This window comes from Suricata suricatta, chromosome 7 (assembly GCF_006229205.1).
Source record: "Suricata suricatta isolate VVHF042 chromosome 7, meerkat_22Aug2017_6uvM2_HiC, whole genome shotgun sequence".
In the NCBI taxonomy this organism is placed as follows: domain Eukaryota; kingdom Metazoa; phylum Chordata; class Mammalia; order Carnivora; family Herpestidae; genus Suricata; species Suricata suricatta.
The window spans coordinates 4,223,467-4,243,124 of NC_043706.1; the positions used below are offsets into that span (position 1 = coordinate 4,223,467).

At 45.5% G+C, this 19,658-nt stretch overlaps 1 long non-coding RNA gene across 1 annotated transcript; it reads left to right on the forward strand.

Annotated features, from left to right (window-relative positions):
* Positions 1-6: 6 nt before the first annotated feature.
* On the forward strand, positions 7-1,169 carry LOC115296711. The gene is made up of 2 exons (XR_003911011.1): positions 7-167; positions 741-1,169. It is a non-coding gene; the product is annotated as an uncharacterized LOC115296711 (long non-coding RNA).
* The last annotated feature ends 18,489 nt before the right edge of the window (positions 1,170-19,658 follow it).

A 19,658-nucleotide genomic window follows, 5' to 3' on the forward strand; every position in this document is an offset into this window, starting at 1 on the left:
CGGTCCCCTGTCCCCACCTCCCGGCGGTCTCCGGAGGACGCGAGCCTGCGGATGCAAGCGGATTCCGCAGCGCCGTCTGCGCGGACAGCCGTGCTCTCTGGGCCTCCTTCCCGGCCCTCCCTGAGCCCCGCTGCCGGCTCTTCGGCGTGATTAATTTTCTATTTCTGGTGAGCAGGAGCTAGACGAAACCTGCAAGAGCTAACCATATGGGGAGAAGAGTGTGTGTGTGTGTGTGTGTGTGTGTGTGTGTGCGCGCAGTCTCAGCACCCTGGCATCCAGCGGGCGCCTTGGGAAAAGCCTTTCACCTGCTGCAGACCCTCCTTTCACCCCGGGCGGAGTGGGAGAGCCCAGTGGCCGTCACGGAAGCCACTCCGGAGTGAGGCTGCTGATCCGTGTGACCCTGCCTGGCCCCTCCGACCTCTAGGGGCCCCACCCCCTCGAGAGACCACTTCTCGGCCCGGAATGTCCGCGACCCCCTCCGTTGCCACTTTCTGTCCTGGCAGCTTGGGAATGCCTCTGAGTCAGGCTCTGTTTCTAAAGGACATAAAGAGGGGAAGGAGGAAAGGAAAGGGAATCTCCGAGCTTTAAACCCTGCTGTTGACCTTGGCATTTCCCAGTGCGGTCTTCACCACCCTTCTAACCTCTGTACCCCCCACTCCTACCAGCTAACGCTCTCCCAGACCATTTGCTTTCCCCGGCCCTTAAGGTTACGTGATTTGTACCTATGTTTTCGATTCCAGCCCAGTGTGTGCCTTCTCTGTGAAGATGTGCAGGGTTTTCCAGAACACTGTGATCCCTGTATTCAAAACCACTAGAACATACTGCGGAAGCACTCTTGTAAGCCCAGCCACACAGTGCCGCCGTTCGTGCCTGTGTATTCCTCCGGTTTCGCCCTCTCACTCTTGGATGGCTCCCCGAACTTCGGTTTGTCTGCCCGACTAGACTGTGGGCAATTTGAGGGCAGGACTTCATCTCAGACGTTTAAACCTCCTTAACACACTTGTGCAAAATAGGAGTTCAGTAAGCGTTTGTCAACCGATGGTGTTAAAGCTTGTGGCCTCAGGCGCCTCGGTGTTTGGCTCCGAAGTTGAAACTTGCTTTAGCTTAGACGTTGCCTTTATGCAGTAAATATCTTTTTTATGTAATAAATGGAAATTAACATCTCAAAACTGTCTCCCATTCAACCATTTGTGCTAAAGAGGGTTTTTCTGGCACACACCAATGGAGTTTCAGAAATAGCCCTGAAGGTTCCAAACCATGTGGTCACTTGTGAAAATAAGGACAAAAGATTCCCACACCCCCCCACTCTGTGGCCTGGGGTGCTGGAAGGAATCAAAGAAAGGCTGTAAGGACAGTCCTGGAATTCAGGACTCCTCCCCATCTTGTAAAGGAAGCTGGGATTTCAATAAAAGAATCAGGTTTTTTTCACTGCAGAAGGATCTTGCTTGGCTCCCACATCTTTGAAGGCACGGATTCAAATGAATCTGTTATCTCAATACTCAGAAATGACTGACTGATTTGGGGGATCATTTACTGCTTGGGTGGAAAACTCAAATCTGTTTCAGAATAGCAAGCAGAGAACTCCAAGGAGTGTAGTTTATAATGTTGTGTAAGCCAGCCAGCAGCAAATGTCCGCGGCCAGCGTCGAGAAGGTACATCCAATTCTGGGGTGCGTCCTTGCGGAGTGAAATCTACCCACCCCTCCGAGGCCGCAAACTCAGTGAAACTGTCCTTTGATTTCTGTTATTTTAAGTTCATCTCTGCCTATAGTCTTGATTAAGAGAGGGTTGAGGGAGGGGTTATGGGGATGGAGTTAATGGGTGATGCGCATTAAGAAGGGTGCTTGTCCAGAGGCGCCTGGGCGACTCAGTTGGTTGAGCATCTGCCTCTTGGTTCTGGCTCAGGTCATGATCTCTGGGTTCATGAGATCGAGCCCCAAGTCAGGCTCTGTGCTGACAGGGCAGAACCTGCTTGGGATTCTCTCTCTCCCTCTCTCTCTGCCCCTCCCCTCCTCATTCTCTCTCTCTCTCTCTCTCTCTCTCTCTCTTTCTCAAAATAAAAAAACTTTTAAAAAAGTATTTGCAAATGATATTATCTGAGATATGCTTAAGAAAATCCACGGGGTGTGTGGGCGGGTGGGGTGGCGAGCGGAGTGGGGATATAGATGAAACAGTGCCCTGCTGCGGAGTTCTGTTGCGTCTGGGTAACGGGTACATGGGAACTCCTTGCTCTCACTTTTAGGTATTTTTGAAATTTTCAATAATAATCCCAGAAAATCCTTCACAAATAAGACTGAGCAAGCAAAAAGGAAAAAGTCAACTCACCCATTAATTCAGAAATACCTCTTTAGTGTGCTGTGCTCAGAGTCACAGGGGCACGGTGGTTTCCCCTACTCAGAACACCCAGTCACTTCCATCAACCTCCTGTCGCCTTGGTTCAAAGAAGACTTTTGCTCATTTTAATGTTCGTGAAATCAGAATGCATTTTATAATCGGTGTACCGTTAACGTCATGCTTTCACACCCCGCACCCAGCACAAACCCAAAGTCTGCTCTGAAATCGATGGTGCATCTAACAGCTGTTGACCTCCGAAGGTTAGAAACTGAAATGACTGTATCTTTATCTTAATGAGGATATAAGTTCAGATTTGTGGAGTGACTTGCTCAAAGCCCCGGGGCTTAGAAGAGTCAGACGTCAGACCTAGAACTTGAGATCCGCAAGCCAAGGTTGGTTTCCCTCCACCGCTTGACGGGCTCTGGATCTGTTGCCGTTGGCAGTGCCCAGATAGTCAGGGCTTGCCCCCCCCCCCACAAGGTGACCCCTCCAGGAGGGAGACTTCGGAGAACTTCGGCTGCCCTGCAAGGAGTCCACTGCCAGCCACGTGGCAGGTACAGACTCACTGACTCTAATGGAATTGAACAGTTTTAGAAAATACTAAAAATAAACACAAAATGTGTTAAGTGCCAAAGGATGAGTCCAGTAAGTGCTATAGAAATTCATGGGGGGGGAGCCCTACAGAGAGGAGAGGACCTTTATAATTCACTCAGCAAGTGTGACTTGAGCGCGTACTACTTGCCAGAGGAGAGAACAGTGAATTATGCGGAGGCTTCGGGGAAGCCTCCTGAAGCAGTCTGGGGGGGGGCGGGGAGTGGGGGGGCTGGAGAGTAGGAGTGGGAGTGGAAATGTGCACAGGCCAGAAAACCAGCACGGGGTCCTTCATGTAAACTGTGGACTTTCTAATCATACTGTATCAATATTGGCCCATCCATTGTATCATATGTACCAAACTAAAGTAAGAGGTTAGCAATACGGGAAATTGTGGGGGTGGAGAGTGAGGGGGTGCGAGATCACAAAAAATACGTGAACTGGTCTCTCCCCCTGTTCGGGGCACTGCGCTCCGAGAAGGCCAGTGATTTCCTGGAGTGCTGAGCGGTAAGAACGCCGGGAGCATCTATTGTTCTAATATCTGGTCTTTGACCCTGTCCTTCAGGCGGAGCTCCTAAAACCCTTATAAATTCCTAAGTGATAAGAACGCCAGGAGCACCTTTTGTCCTAACGAGGGGACTCTGGGCAGGTTCCTGGTGGCTCCTGAATGGGGCCGGTCACCTGCAAGACCAGCCATGCTCAGAAGCGTGGACTCTCCAGCCTCACCCCAACCCCAGCCTCTGGAGAGGGAAGAGGGGTCGGACACGGAGTTAATCATTGATCGCGCTTAGGGAGAAAGCCTCCATAAAAGCCCAGCCGTACGGAGTTTGGAACCTATCCACCCCCGGAGGGTGACACCCCGACTCCACAGACGGGGGGCCTGTTTCCTGGAGCCTCCCGGACCCCGCCCCCACCCCCCTGTGTCTCTTCCCCTGGAAAGTGTCTGTGTCCTTTATCACGCCCTTTTTTTAAAATGCTTTTATTTATTTTTGATACGGAGAGAGACAGAGCATGAGTGGGGGAGGGGCAGAGAGAGAAGGAGACACAGAACCGGAAGCAGGCTCCAGGCTCTGAGCTAGCTGTCAGCACAGAGCCTGACGCGGGGCTTGAACCCACGAACCTGAGATCTGACCTGAGCCGAGGTCGGAGGCTTAACCGACTGAGCCACCCAGGCGCCCCATTTATCACGCCCTTTAATAAACTAGTGAACATAAGTAAGTGTTTCTATGATATTCTGTGTGATCCTCTTGCAAATTAATCGGACCTGAGAAGGGGCTCACGGGACCTCTGACTTGTAGCCAAATCTGACAGTTGTAGGTAACCTGGACCTGATAGTGATGGGCGCCTGAAATGGGATGTGAACCATCTTATGGGACTGAGCTCATAACCTGTGGGGTCCAATCTCCAGGTAGATGGGTCAGAACCAAATTACATTGTAGGACACCCAGAGATTGCTTGCTGTGGGGGAAATCCTCTGAGCATTTGGTGACCGGCAGTGTCAGAAGTGACATGTTCCCTGCAAAAGGGAGAAAGACACCGTGGAGAAGATCTGGGGTTTCCCTTGTACACAAAGCAGAAAGCCATTTTTCTGATTCACGGAGGTATATGGGGACTCTGTGCTTTCTGTTCAGTTTTTCTGCAAATCTAAAACTCTTAGAAATAATCCCTGAACTTATGTAAAAATACATAAACCACAAGGACAAAAAAATAAGAGTGGTAACAAATAAGAACATTCAACATTTTGCAAAGTGGGGAAGCCAATGGGGGACCGGTAACTGACTTAACAGACGAAAGAAAGATAAAATCTAAACCAGAAGAGAGAAAGCAAATAAAAAGCAAGCTAATTTCTGTAGCAGACCCCGAGAAAAATCTCAGGAACCAGAAACAAACGATCTGTGCGTGCAGAAACTGGAGAAAGAGAGAGCAAGAAAATCAGGAAGGTTGCTTTTCAACACTCAGACTCCCTCCTCCAGCCTCACACAGCCGGTCAACCACCACACCCCCCCTTCCAGCCATCTAAGCCTGGAGGTTTACTCTTTGGACAGTGACTCAAAAGGACTGAGCCTTGTTGTGTCTGGGTGGCTCAGTTGATTCAGTGACCAACTCATGGTTTCAGCTCAGGTCATGATCTCATGGTTGGTGGGTTCGAGCCTTATGTCGGGGGCTGGCCTGATAGGGTAGAGCCTGCTTGGGATTACCCCCCACCCTTTCTGCTTCTCAAAATAAATAAATAAACTTAAAAAAAAAAAGGACTGAGTCTTAGGGCAGCAGAAGGTAAAAGTGAGATGTCATACCATACTGAAAAGAGGGAAACTTAGAGAAAATCTACTTCCTAAGTCTTGCCCCAAGGCTTATCATTTCAGACAGAAGATTCAAGAATTTGTCTCCTAGGTTACTGATTGGCTATCTTTAAAAGAAAACCCTCTGCATTACTGATACACAGGGATTTGCCAATGAAAAGTCAGGCCCCCACCCATCACCCTAAATTGAGCCCCATCAGCCCTGCCCGTCAATGCAAAGCTTCAGGTCAGCTTTGCCATGCGTCATTGTTAACTACGGACACCCACGGAACACTGATATACAGGGAAAGCCTCTACCATAAAGGCAAGAGACACCAACAAATGAGCCCTAACAAGGACGCAGAAAAACACAGGAGAAAACCTGAGGATCTATAATGAAGGAAGTTTTGCATCTGGTCCATGTGGAAAAACAAGGATTGGTCATTTCTTCTCATCAAGAACTAGAAAATTGTACAAAACATAAGAAACTACTATTTTTCAGATATCAGACATCAGATAGGACAGGTGTGAAATCCCGGAAAGAACGGGAACAAAGAAAGAGACCACCGTGATTGTCCGCTATCTCCCTGAGAATAACCGGATGGCAGGTGCGAAGAGGGATCCTGTGTAGAGCCGGCAAAGATGACGTTTAGGGAGGCAGAGGCAGACGGATATTGTAAGGTAGACGTCTAAAGAGGGGGGAGCTGGTTGAAGAAGGCTCTAGAAATCAGCAGAGAGGTTCCCTCACGTATTGGCTGAGCCCTACTTCAGACTCACATCCAGTGAAATTCTGCAAGGCCAGGCCTAGAGCTCACAAAACGCAAAGTAGTATTTGAGTTCTCAGACAAGCTAACATGGGGAGCTGAGTGTTTTCATCCCAGACATTCAGTGAAGACTTTAAGACGCTATTAAAACAAAACAAAAAACAAAAAACAAAACAAAAAAAAAAAAAACCCAGAAAGTCCAAAGTAAGTAGAAGGAAGAAAATCATACAGACTGAAGCAGAAATCAATAAAATTGAAAATGAACAAATAATTTGTACAAGTCGATAAAACCTGATCCCTATAGATATGGTAGTTAAAACCATACTGAGATTCCACCACGTCCACTAGAAAGACTACCATAAAGAAGGCTGACAATACTAAGTGTTAGTGAATATACAAAGTAACTAAACGCTCAGACATTGTGGGAAGGAATGTAACATCACACAATTACTTTGGAAAATACTTAGGCAGTTTCTTACAAAGCTAACCATATGCTGGATATACACCCTGAACTCCTGTACACTTACCTAAGTGACATAAAAATGCATGCTCACACAAAGACTTACACAAGAATGTTTGTAGCACGGGCGCCTGGGTGTCTCAGTCAGTTAAGAGTCTGACTCTTGATCTCAGCTCAGGTGTTGACATCAGGGTGAAGAGTTCAAGCCCCTGTTGGGCCCCATACTGGGTGTGAAGCCACTTTAACACAAAAAAATGTTTTCTTAAAAAAAAAGAAAACTGTTTATAGCAACTTTGTTCATAACAGCCAAACATTGAAATAAGACAAACGGTATACAGGAGCGTAGACCGACGCAGCACATTCACACAGCGGAAGAGCACCAGCGATGCGAAGCAGTGAGCTCATGTTATATGCGGAAATGGGAGGATGAGTCTCAGAAACGTTAGGCTGAGCAGCATAATTACAACATGAACACGCAAGAGGAGAGACAGACCGACACCGTCTGTGTAAAAGTCTGGGAAAGGCAAAACCGACTGACAGCGCCACAAAGCAGATGGGTTGTGCCTGGGACCTGGGGCTGGGCGTGTTTGGGAAGAAGCACAGAGAACGGTTTGTACTGATGAGTGTTCAATACCTTGACCGTGGCTGGAGGAACAGGTGCGTGTACTTGTCCAACCTCATTGAGCCACGCACCTAAAACGGATGCACATCACTGTGGGGGGGTTTAGGGCACAATAAGGTTGATTTTAAAAATCTATAATTATATCATCAGACATTAAAAAAAATCCTTGCATCTAGGAAAACTAAAGCATCCCTGAGGGTTCTCTTTTAGAAATCAGATAGAGCTCTCAGAGTTTTAAAATATATTACTAAGAATTTTCATTTCTAGAGGCTCTGGAGAAGGATCTGATTCCAAGCATATGCAGAATGTTGGCAGAATTGAATTCTTTATAGGACCAGGATCTCTGTTTCTGGAAAAATAGCTGTCAGCCAGGCCCCGTTCTCGGCTCCTAGAGGCTGTTCTCATTTCTTAGCACGTGACCCCCCCCTCCTTTTCAGGGCCAGCAAAAATCTCTCTTGCATCAAATCCCTTTCATGTTTCAAGTCCCCTTTGCCTGTAAGGGTTCACCCAGTTAGGTCAGGCCCACCAAGTATAGCCTCCCTTTCTTAAAGTTGGCTGTACTGCCGTAACATAACCCAGCCGTGATAGTGATGTCCTATCTGATGTACGGGTCCTCCCAAAACCCGCAGGAGGGAGTAGACAAGGTAGTGGGGCATTGGGGCTGGTGTTAGAATTCTGCTTCTGTAATAAAGTTGGCATAAAACTTAGAGAAAAATAATAAAGGAAATTTCTGCAAATGACTGTGTCGTGGTTGCTGACAGACGGGTTACACTTGTTTTCGTTTTATTTTGTTTTGCTTTGGTTTGCTTGACTGAACTCCAGGGGTGTGTGTGTGTGTGTGTGTGTGTGTGTGTGTGTGTGTTTAGCATCATGACGCATCACAAAATGAAGTAAGTACCAAACTTTTTATTAGTGAATGTAAGTATTTTTCACACTTTTTCTTTTTGATTAATATCTATGCACTCAGGATTAGCCTTTATTTGCTTATCACTTCAGGAACCTGACACTGGAAACCGTTTCAAGAAGAGGACTTTGACATGGGAATTAGAAATGAGCCACGTTAAAAGAGAAGACAGCAGTTCATGGAAGTTTTTCAAATTCTCTAATTTAAAAATCTACCTACTGAGATGTCCTTCAATCCATGAATGGGTCCATAAAGTGTGGCCCATCCACACAACGGAATATTACCCAGCGCTAAAAAGAAATGAGCTATCAAACCATGAAAAGACATGGAGGGGTCTTGAATGTATATCACTAAGTAAAAAAGGCCAATGTGAAAAGGCGACGTACTATACGATTTCAATTCTGTAACATTCTGGAAAAGGCAAAACTATGGAGAAGATAAAGGGTCGGTGGTTTCCAGGACAGGAGCGGGAGGGGAGTGACAGGCGGAGCACAGAGGGTTTTTCGGCAAATAAAACGACTCTGCGGGGTAGCAGCACGGCAGATACATGACCTTGTACATTTGAGCGAGTCCATAGAAGGTGCAGCACCAAGTGTGGCCCCAGAGGGACACTATGGACTCTGAGTGACAGGGAGGTATCCGCGAAGGGTCATCAAATGTGACAAAGGGGCCGCCCTGGCGCAGGACGCCGATAACCGGAGACGCCCTGTGTGTAACGGCAGGGATTGAGCGGGACCCCTCTGTGCCCCCCACTCGATTTTGCTGTGAACCGGAAACTGCTGTACAAAATAAAACCCACCTCAAACCATCCAGTCACCTGAGAAGTCAGCAGCCACAGTGCCGTCGGATGCCACTGCGCCCGCGACGGACATCAGCGGCGGCCCCTCTATTCGTTTCTCCCTCGTTCAACCTCCTCACGTGCATTTGTAGAAGAACGGGAGTAGGGCCAGGGCGGCTCAGCCGATGGCCAGTTCAGGCTGTGGGGCTGTCCCCGAAGGGTGGGGGCCTTGGGAGACACCCCTCTGAGTCACCAGAGGAAAGCGTGGCCCTCCGGCACTGCGTGTGGAAATACAGTTGGCCTCTTGGACTCAACTCTTGAGATTGTACGGACATCATCTATGCCCGGAAGCACCTTAACCATTCCCAAATGGATGCATTTATTCAATACCCGTATTTGCGCATCTAGGTTATTTTTAGAAATAGCTGGTTCTGGGGAGCCGGGCTGTTTGAGCCATTCCGGAAGGCCTACACAAGGGTCCTCAGCCCCCTACCCACCCCTCCACCCCACCTCTGTTCCCCAGCTTTGCCCCTTCGTATCTTTTCTAGAAGCAAGGTGAGCTGATGCTGAGGCGTCTGAGTCTGAATTCTGGCTCATTTAACTGAGGTGTTGTGGAAGTCTGCTTTGTGCAGGAAACAATAAGATTATTAAAAACCATTCCCGTCTATCAGCCCCCACCTCCCTTCACTATCCGCTCAGGACCTCTGTCAGCAAGCCAGCAGGCCCTCTGCTGGGCAGGAAGTCCACAAATAATTCACCCTGACTTTGAGCCAGTAAAACTAACTAGTCACCAGACAACCGTTCTAACAATGGGAAAACCAGTAATTAAAAACTCTGCCCGATTTCCTGCTTTCCTTCCGATGATTATCTTAGGCTTGTATTGCATCCTTTGTTACATTTTACTTAGGTATGCCTCCTTCTTCTCCCTTGATATTGTCATTGCTCTGTGAAGAAATACTACTTCTAGCTTTCTGATTTTATTCTACTTTGACCAGGTGACGTGTTGTCAGATATCACGAGAACAGTATTAACCGCAACGAATCCCACGTCCATGAGACCTTCCTTGACGTTGAGCATTGGAAGCGCCTTTTCTCATTTGATGATCGAGACAACTTAAGAAGCAGGTGCTTTCTTTTTTTTTCTAAAAAGTTTATTACCAAGTTGGTTTCCATATAACAACCAGTGCTCTTCCCCACAGGTGCCCCTCTCCATGACCATCACCCCCCAACTCTTCCCCCCTCCCTCTTTAGCCCTCAATTTGTTTTCAGTATTCAAGAGCTTCTCATGATTTGCCTCCCTCCTTCTCCCTAACTCTTCCCCCGCCTTTCCCCTCCCCATGGTCCCTTGTTAAGTTTCTCCTGCTAGACCTATGAGTGCAAACATATGGTATCTGTCCTTCTCCACCTGACTTATTTTGCTTAGCATGACACCCTCGAGGTCCATCCACTTTGCTACAAATGGCCAGATTTCATTCTTTCTCATTGCCATGTAGTACTCCATTGTAAATATATACCACATCTTCTTGATCCACTCATCAGGTGATGGACATTTAGGCTCTTTCCCTGATTTGGCTATTGTTGACAGTGCTGCTATGAACATTGGGGTACATGTGCTCCTATGCATCAGCACTTCTGTATCCCTTGGGTAGATCCCCAGGAGTGCTATTGCTGGGTCATTGGGGAGTTCTACGGATAGTTTTTTGAGGAACCTCCATACTGTTTTCTAGAGTGGCTGCACCAGTTTACATTCCCACCAACAGTGTAGGAGGGTGCCCGTCTCTCCACACCCTCACCAGCATCTATAGTCTCCTGATTTGTTCATTTTAGCCACTCTGACCGGTGTGAGGTAATATCTCAGTGTGGTTTTGATTTGAATTTCCCTGATGATGAGTGACACTGAGCAGCGTTTCATGTGCCTGTAGGCCATCTGGATGTCCTCTCTGGAGAAGTGTCTATTCATGTCTTCTGTCCATTTCTTCACTGGGTTATTCATTTTTTGGGTATGAAGTTTGGTGAGTTCCTTGTAGATTTTGGATACTAGCCCTTTATCTGATATGCCATTTGCCACTATCTTTTCTTATTCTGTCAGTTGCCTATTATTTTTTTTTATTGTTTCCTTCGCCTTGTAGAAGCTTTTTTATCTTGATGAGGTCCCAATACTTCATTTTTGCTTTTGATTTCCTTGCTTTTGGGGATGTGTTGAGGAGGAAACTGCTGTGATTGAGGTCAAGGAGACAATTTCCTGCTTTCTCCTCTAGGGTTTTGATGGTTTCCTGTCTCACATTGAGGTCATTCATCCATTTTGAGTTTATTTTTGTGAATGGTATAAGAAAGTGGTCTATTTTCATTCTTCCACATGTTGCCGTCCAGCTCTCCCAGCACCACCTGTTGAAGAAGCTGATTTTTTCCATCGCGTACTCTTCCTGCTTTGTCAAAGATTAATTGGCCATACACTTGTGGGTCTAGTTCTGGGTCCTCTATTCTATTCCATTGGTCTCTGTGTCTGTTTTTGTGCCCATACCATACAGTTTTGATGATGACAGCTTTGTAGTAGAGGCTAAAGTCTAGGATTGTGATGCCTCCCGTTTTGGTTTTCTTCTTCAATATGACTTTGGCTATTCGCGAGTTTTTGTGTTTCCATACGAATTTTAGGATAGTTTGTTCTAGCTTTGAGAAGAATGCTGGTGCAATTTTGATAGGAATTGCATTGAATGTGTAAATTGCTTTGGGTAGTAATGACATTTTAACAATGTTTATTCTTCCGATCCATGAGCATGGAATGTTTTCCCATTTCTTTGTGTCTTCCTCAATTTCCTTCAAAAATCTTCTACAGTTTGCAGCATACAGGTCTTTTACATCTTTGGTTAGATTTATTCCTAGGTATTTTATGGTTTTTCGTGCAATTGTGAATGGGATCAGTTTCTTGATTTCTCTTTCTGTTGCTTCATTAGTGGTGTATAAGAATGCAGCTGATTTCAAAGCAGGTGCTTTCTACTTTCTCCTCTATTCAGACAGGGGAACCTCACTCCACAGGGGTGAAATAGCTGTCCCGAGGTCACACATGAACACCAGAGTAGTTTTGGGGGTTTTTTTAAATATAATTTATGCTCAAGGTAGCTAACACAGAGCATATACAGTGCACTCTTGGCTTTGGGGGCAGATTCCCACGATTTATCGCTTACATACAACCCCCGGTGCCCATCCCAACAAGTGCCCTCCTCCATGCCCCTTCCCCATTTCCCCCCTCCCGACCCCCCATCAACCCTCCCTTTGTTCTCTGTATTTAAGAGTCTCTTCTGGTTTGCCTCCCTCTCTGTTTGAAACTATTTTCTCCCCATAATCTTCTGTTAAGTTCCTCAGATTCCACATGAGTGCAAACATGATATCTGTCTTTCTGTGACGGACTTATTTCACTCAGCATCATACCCTTCCGAGTAGTTCTGACTGTAGACTGTGTTAAAGAGGCTGCCCTTGGATTTATTCCCGAATCCATTCTGCTGCTTAAGAAGTGGTTACTACTGCCACCTGCTGGTGGAAAGCAGAGGCAACGGGCTCTTGCTCTGGTTACACCAAGATTTGGAGCGAGTTTAGGGCGCTGCGTCATGCTCGTGCCTAGAACAGTGCCTGACACATAGTAACTGCTCAGAAGTTGTGGAATGAGTGAATGGAAGATTCCAGAGGAATTATTGTGGGTACAAACTCCCAAGCAGTTCTTTAACTTTCACAAAGAACCAAATCCAGAAATAATATGGAGGACGCCTCCACACAAGGTGATCTTGTTTCTGACACATACTTCACATTTCATGACTTTAACCCGGTTTAAAAGTTGAGACTCCCCCTTGTGTTTGCATCTACCTCGATCATTTGAACTGTTTATGTTTCAGAAAGAATCTTAGGTTTAGAGGTGCCTAGGTGGTCCTGTCGGTTAAGCATCTGACTCAAGATTTCCACTCAGGTCATGATCTCATGGTTTGTGGGATCGAGCCCCACGTCAGGCTCTGTGCTGACAGTGCGGAGCCTGCTTGGGGTTCTCTCTCTCCCCCGCTGTGATCTCCCTCTCCTCTCAAAATAAATAAACTTTAAATTTGTTTTAATGTTTATTATTTTTTTAATTAAAAATTTTTTTTATTTATTTTTGAGAGACAGCATGAGCAGGGGAGGGTCAGAGAGAGAGGGAGACACAGAATACGAAACAGGCTCCAGGCTCTGAGCTAGCTGTCAATGCAGAGCCTGACATGGGTCTTGAACCCACAAACCAGGAGATCATGACTTGAGCCGAAGTCAGACGCTTAACTGACTGAGCCACCCAGGCACCCCATTTATTTATTTTTAAGAGACAGAGAGACAGAGCGTGAGCAGGGTAGGGACAGAGAGAGAAAGGAAGACACTGAATCAGAAGCAGGCTCCAGGCTCTGAGCTGTCAGCCCAGAAAAAAGTCAGACGCTTAACCGACTGAGGAAAAAAAAAAAAAAAAAAGAATCTCAGTTTTAGAACTCAAAAGGTCCTGAGAAATCCTGGCTAGTGTTTCCCAAGTCCTATTTCAAAACAGGGCAATAAAACAGTGTTTCCTGGAGAAATATGTTTCGGAAACAATGCAATGAAGTTCCATTTGTCTCTTCACGGTAGAGCTTGTCAGAGCATCGAACACACTGCTGTACGTTAGGACCTCTGACGGGGTGTTAGAGGACGCGGCACTTCCCAGAGTCCTCTGACTCCAGTCCCTTTCACTGAGCCCCTATCGGCACCTCAAAGAATACTTGTGTTTGGTGGAACTCAGTTTGGAAAGCTCCAGAACCCCCAACTACAACAGCGCGCAATGCGCCCAAGATCATTCAGCGGGGTATTGGCAGGGCCAGAATTCTCATTTCCAGCATCCTTTTCACAATATCATGCTTGTTCTATTTAATTTCTCCATATGAAATCCAAATGCTCATCCTGCCTGTGCAGAACCTTCCCGTTATAAAAGGGATGGGAGCCAACATTGAATGAGGGCTACTCTGTGCTCCTTTCCTGCCCACTCCCAGCCCTGCTGTGAATGGGCTCAGCAGAGGACTGTTGTATTTCACAGCAGGACTTAATAAATGAGCGGTCTTGCTTAGACAACCGCCTCTCTTGGATTGGCCGGTGAGAATCCGCCTGGAGAGACACATCTTGCTGCTTTTCTTTTTTTTTTTCTTAGACTCCACACCCAATGTGGGGCTTGAATTCACAACCCCGAGATTAAGGGTCGTGTGCTCCACTGACTGAGCCAGCTAGCTGCCCCAACACCTTGCTACCTTGCTATGTGTCAGCCACAGTGGCCTTTCTTCATCTGCTAGAAAGTTATGTTGTTTCCCGGGCCACGCGCTTCACACATGCTATAAGCTTTTCAACTCCTCCCCTTTACTCCGCCTGCCCTGGCTTCAAGTGCATAGAATTAGGTTGATGATAAGCTTTGGTTGGTGACATGTCATCATCATTGATCCATTCACAGCATCCTTTACTTATTTTTTAAAAATTTTTAAATGTTTATTTTTGAGAGAGAGACAGACAGACAGAACATGAGTGGAGAGGGGCAGAGAAAGACACAGAGTCTGAAGCAAGCAGGCTTCAGGCTCTGAGCTGTCAGTACAGAGCCCAACTCGGAGCTTGAACCCACAAACCACAAGATCAGGACCTGAGTCAAAGTCAGATGCTGAACCAACTGAACCACCCAGGCGCCCTTAATTTACTTATTCTAATAATACAATGAACATCGTACAATCCAAGAGCAAGAATATGACCAGTAACTTATATTTACCAACGTGCTCCTTCCCTATCCCATTGTGTTGCATCTCCCTCAAAGGATATCTTGGTCCTAAGTAGCAGATTTATCATTTGCTTGCTTTGTTGTTTGCCTAAACACACACACACACACACACACACACACACATTTCTTTCGATTACTTGTTTTCCTGGTTTTGTTTTCGGGTTACATTTTCTTGCTTCTTTGCCTTGGAGTCTTTGATTAGTTGCTAGACATTGTGAAGGTTATATTATCCAGCATATGGATTTTGTTTTCTTTTAAAGATAACCATATTTTTGAGTTTTGTTCTAGCAGGATCACTGATCATCTTTCAAAACCTTTTTTGTCTTTTGTGGGGTTGCTAGTCTAGACTAGTTTTTTTTTAGGCTGCTCCTAATCCTTGCTCCTAATCCATAGTTCTTTGTGAGTCTCTAGTGAACACCTGGCATGTTCAGCAAGATCTTTTTTATTTTTTTTATTTTTTAATGGTTATTTATTTTTGAGAGGGAGAGAGGGTGTGAGTGGGGGAGGGGCAGAGTGAGAGGGAGACACAGAATCTGAAACAGGCTCTAGGCTCTGAACTGTCCGTGCAGAGCCTGACGTGGGGCTCCGACTCACAAACTGTGAGTTCATGACCTGAGCCAAAGTCGGACACTTAACTCACTGAACCACCCAGTGGTTCTTATCTTCCATAAGATCTTTCTGTTCTGCTTGGTCAGAAATTGAGCATCACTCAGCCCCCGGGGAATGGTTCAGCTTCCTTGTAATTGTTCTCACCAGGATACATTTCTGTTGTTACCTACAGTTTGTACTAATTCACCTTGCTGTGTTCTTTTCACGATTTTTCTTGAGATGAGGATGATGATGATGATTATCACTTATTTTAGAGAGAGAGCCCAAGCACGAGGAGGGGAGAAGGGCAGAGGGAGAGAGAGAGAGAGAGAGAGAGAGAGAGAGAGAGAGAGAGAATCTTAAGCAGGCTCCATACTCAGCACGGAGCCCAATGTAGGCTCAATCCCACGACCATGGGACCATGACCTGAGCTGAAATCAAGAGTCAGATGATACACTGGCTGAGCCATCCAGGTGCCCCTTGAGATGGTACTGTTATCACTCATTGTGTAGAGGGACAAAGTGAGGTGCAGAGAGGGAAAGGAAATAATTCACAATCAGGATTTGTCCGCTTCTGTGTCTGTCATTACACCATGTCGTCTTTGGGTAGCGTCGGCCAAGTTTTCACATACCTCATGCTGTATTGCACTTATCTGGTGCCAGGAACAGGATGCATACACAATAAATGATGGTCCCTATAGGTAAAAGTGGACAAAGGCAAAAAGAAGAAGGAGGAGGAGGAGGAGGAGGAGGAGGAGGAGGAGGAGGAAAAAGAAAATAATTTTAAAGCAAGGAAAACTTAATCGGGAATTGGTCAGGAAGGAACTGTTGACCTGAGTCAGTAGGTATGTTCTGGGCCCGACCCTGGTGTCAACTAGTGGTGTTACTTTTAGATGGCACTTTCCTCCACGTGTCCTCATTTGCTCCTCAAAATCCCTGCTGAGTTTGCTCTGGCAGAATTTTATGGGAAGTTCACAACACTTCCCCAAGGTCTGAGTCTCAATTTGTTGAAGTTTGTTGAAACAAAATAAGTCTAGATCAATGATGACATGTCACATTGTAAGTTTGGAACTACTGGGATAATCTACAAAATAATCCAAATAACATATGCAAAAATTTGTTAAATAATACAATACTTCAAGTACCACATTACTGACAATTTATTCCCAGATATAAACCCAAAATATTAACACTAGTTTTAGACCTTAAAAAAAACACTTCTCTATTTAATTCCAGTCTTCAGGATTACTTTACTTTTTTTTTTTTTTTACAATGTGGGGCTTAAATTCACAACCCTGAGATCATGACCTGAGCTGGGATCAAGAGTTGGATGCCTAACCAACTGAGGCACCCGGGTGCCTCATGATTAACTTATTTCTTTTTTTTTAAGTTTTTTTTAAATGTTTATTTATTTTTGAGAGAGAGACAGAGATAGAATGTGAGTGGGGGAGGGGCAGAGAGAGAGGGAGACACAGAATCTGAAGCAGGCTCCAGGCTCCAAGCTGTATGCACAGAGCCGATGTGGGGCTTGAACCTATGAACTGTGAGATCATGACCTGAGCTGAAGTTGGATGCTTAACTGACTGAGCCACCCAGGCTCTCCCTATTAATTTACTTCTGAGAAGGAAACAATAAAGTCTTCCCAATATCATACCAGGGATTTTGGTAGACGAGTCAAGTACATAGGGAAAACAGGAAACCCCAAAGCCATTTCCTCCACATGGGGTACACTTGCAGTTCTGGTCCATCAAGACCAGGGGATGTATTCCATAAATCTCAAGGCTGGTGGAGTCTGGCAATTTCATCTAGACTGTTTAATTTTTTGGTGAGATTAAAATAATTTATTTCAGGTTTCATTTTATTCTGAAAAATTTCCACATTTCCTAAATGAGACCTGGGTGGATTCCACTTTTCCCTCCTGTGTTGTCTAGTTGTGGCACAATTGTAAAGTCATTTTCATGAGCCTCCGGGCAAATAGAGACATCGCCGGGAACCTCGCTGCTCATTCACAGATGCTCCAGACCCTGGGCATCCCACATTTAGAAAAGGCAGCACCGTCTGTGGGAAAAGCATAAATAATTTAAAGCAACTAAATAAGAATAGTTAGAGAGCAAATGAAACGTCAAGACAAGTCTAAGAAGTTGGTTACTTCTATGAACAAGTGATGAGACCAGCGTCTGCCACAGGGCTGCCCGACCCCTTCCTCCGTGGCCGGCACACTGTTTCCAGCAATGAGACTGGTCTTCCTAAGGGCCCGGCACACCCCGGGGCCTGCCTGGTGGCCCTGAGGACTGAGAGGCATCAAGGTGCCAACCCACCTGGTGTGTTCACTGTCTGGTCCTTGAGATGCTCTGGGCTAAGGGTTCCTATAATTTTATAAATGCTGTTCAAGAAAACATTGCAGTAAGGGATCCACAACCTCCGTGATGCCGTAGATTCATAGTTCGCGGTCACTGAGGTGTTTATGTTCACAGGGAAGCTGCTGGAGAAAGCATATCTTCTTGACAATCAACTTATACAACCATCACTGTATTATTAATGTCCTGGATACACACGCACTAATGTATACACACAACCACGTACACATTTTACATCATTAGGGCACTTCAGAATTTACATCAGGGAGCACTTTGGGGGGAGCACCAAAATTCATGATCACGTTTTAAAAATGCATATCCTCATTAGGATTCTTACTTACTTTTACAAATAATTACCAAGAAATGAGGATATCTTGTTTTATTCTGCTTGACAAAAGGTGCACATCTAGCAAGTGAAAGAGCCAGTCCCCCAATCCAGGTCCTTAACTCGACAATATCAGTGCATGTTTCATGGTGGAAGCACATGTCTTAACCATCCTGGTAGGTAATTTTTTTGAACTAAAAAGACATCCATGGACAACAGAATGGGTCCCAAAAGAGTACGACCTTGGATATTTGATTTATTTCTTTATCTTGCTCAAATGCAGCTCAAGCTCCCAGAACTCAGAAGGAAAGTAGGAACTTGGTGAATTCAGTTCCAGATAGCTGCCATGAAGAGTCGATTTCTTTTCATTGCGTAAGGAGAGTAACACCAGGTTACTCGGTCCGGAACTGAGAAGGGCCCCTGCATATGAGGAAGGCCATCGCCCTGGTTTAATCCTGTGTGGGACTTTTGTTGAACTTTCATTTTTAAAATAATAAGCCCCAGAAGGAGGCCACATAACAATCACAGAATTTTAGAAGTTAAAGCACACGTCCATCAGATCCCTGCATAACCAACCAGCAGTCCAACGAGTATTGGGTTAACTTATCTGTATTTATAGTTTAAACTTCCTGTTTCACACACACCTACATACAACCTCTAGGGAAAACAAGGACTGAAAAAATTCTAATATGGAATTCTAGTGCCCTTGACCAAAATAACAGAGGATGGAAATGATCATTTTTACAGGAGATTGGCAGAAAATACACTTAAGCCACAGCATGAGAATTGCAGGTTGAATTTAAGGAATATTTTACTGACCCTTAAGTGTATGACTCACTGGAAGAAGAAACAAGAAAATATACTTCCTTTCTTTCTCTGAAGGCCTATTTGCATATTTTACTTATCATATAGGACCACAATATAGAATATTTGGGAAATAGAAAATGTTTTTAAGGAACTTACACCCTTATAGTGCTATACTTCTAACAAAGCCACAGTCATCATTTTGAGTGTATCTTTGGTTGCTCTTTTTGAAGTATGTTCAGTGATTACATGTGCTATGGATTTATATGTGCTGTAACACGATAAAACTTTGTATTTTACTTTTTTTGGTTTCTTGGACATGCTCCAAGCATTTTTCTAGATGCTATGGATTTTATAGTCATTCCTTTTTAAAATTTTTTTAACCTTTATTTATTTTTGAGAGATAGAGACAGAGCATAAGTGGGCGACGGGCATAGAGAGAGGGAGACCCTGAATCTGAAGCAGGCTCCAGGCTCTGAGCTGTCAGTGCAGGGCCCGATACAGGGCTCGAACCCACAGACTGCAAATTCATGATCGGAGCCGCAGTCAGTCGGATGTTTAACCAACTGAGCCACCCAGGTGACCCTACAGTCATTCTTGAAATTAACATTGCACAGAAGAGCTATGCTACACTTCCTTAAACATTGCAGTATGGACGCTTCCCATTTTCTACCAGCAGCACCATGCTGCAACTGACATGTGCTCATGCAGATAGCTTTTGTTCAGGCTTGGACAAGTTTCTCAGGATAAAATCCCAGAAGTTGGATCAGAGGCTAGGAACTTTTTTGTGGCTTCCCAAATTGCTTTCCAGAAAGGCGTCATTTTTGCTGCGGTCAGCAATGCCTGCAAACGCCCGTTTTACTGAAGCCCGTCGGCACCAGAGCTTTTCACGTTTTTGTTAAATCAATAGGCAGTGACTTGTCCCTCGCTCCTGGCTTTTGTTTTCAGCCACAGGACAACACAGTAATAAGCAATGTATCTAATTTGCCATTTGATCAGTTACTGAATGGGATGTTTGGCAAACTACTTAAAGCAATCTTCAGAACAGGTGATGACTCCCCTTTGGG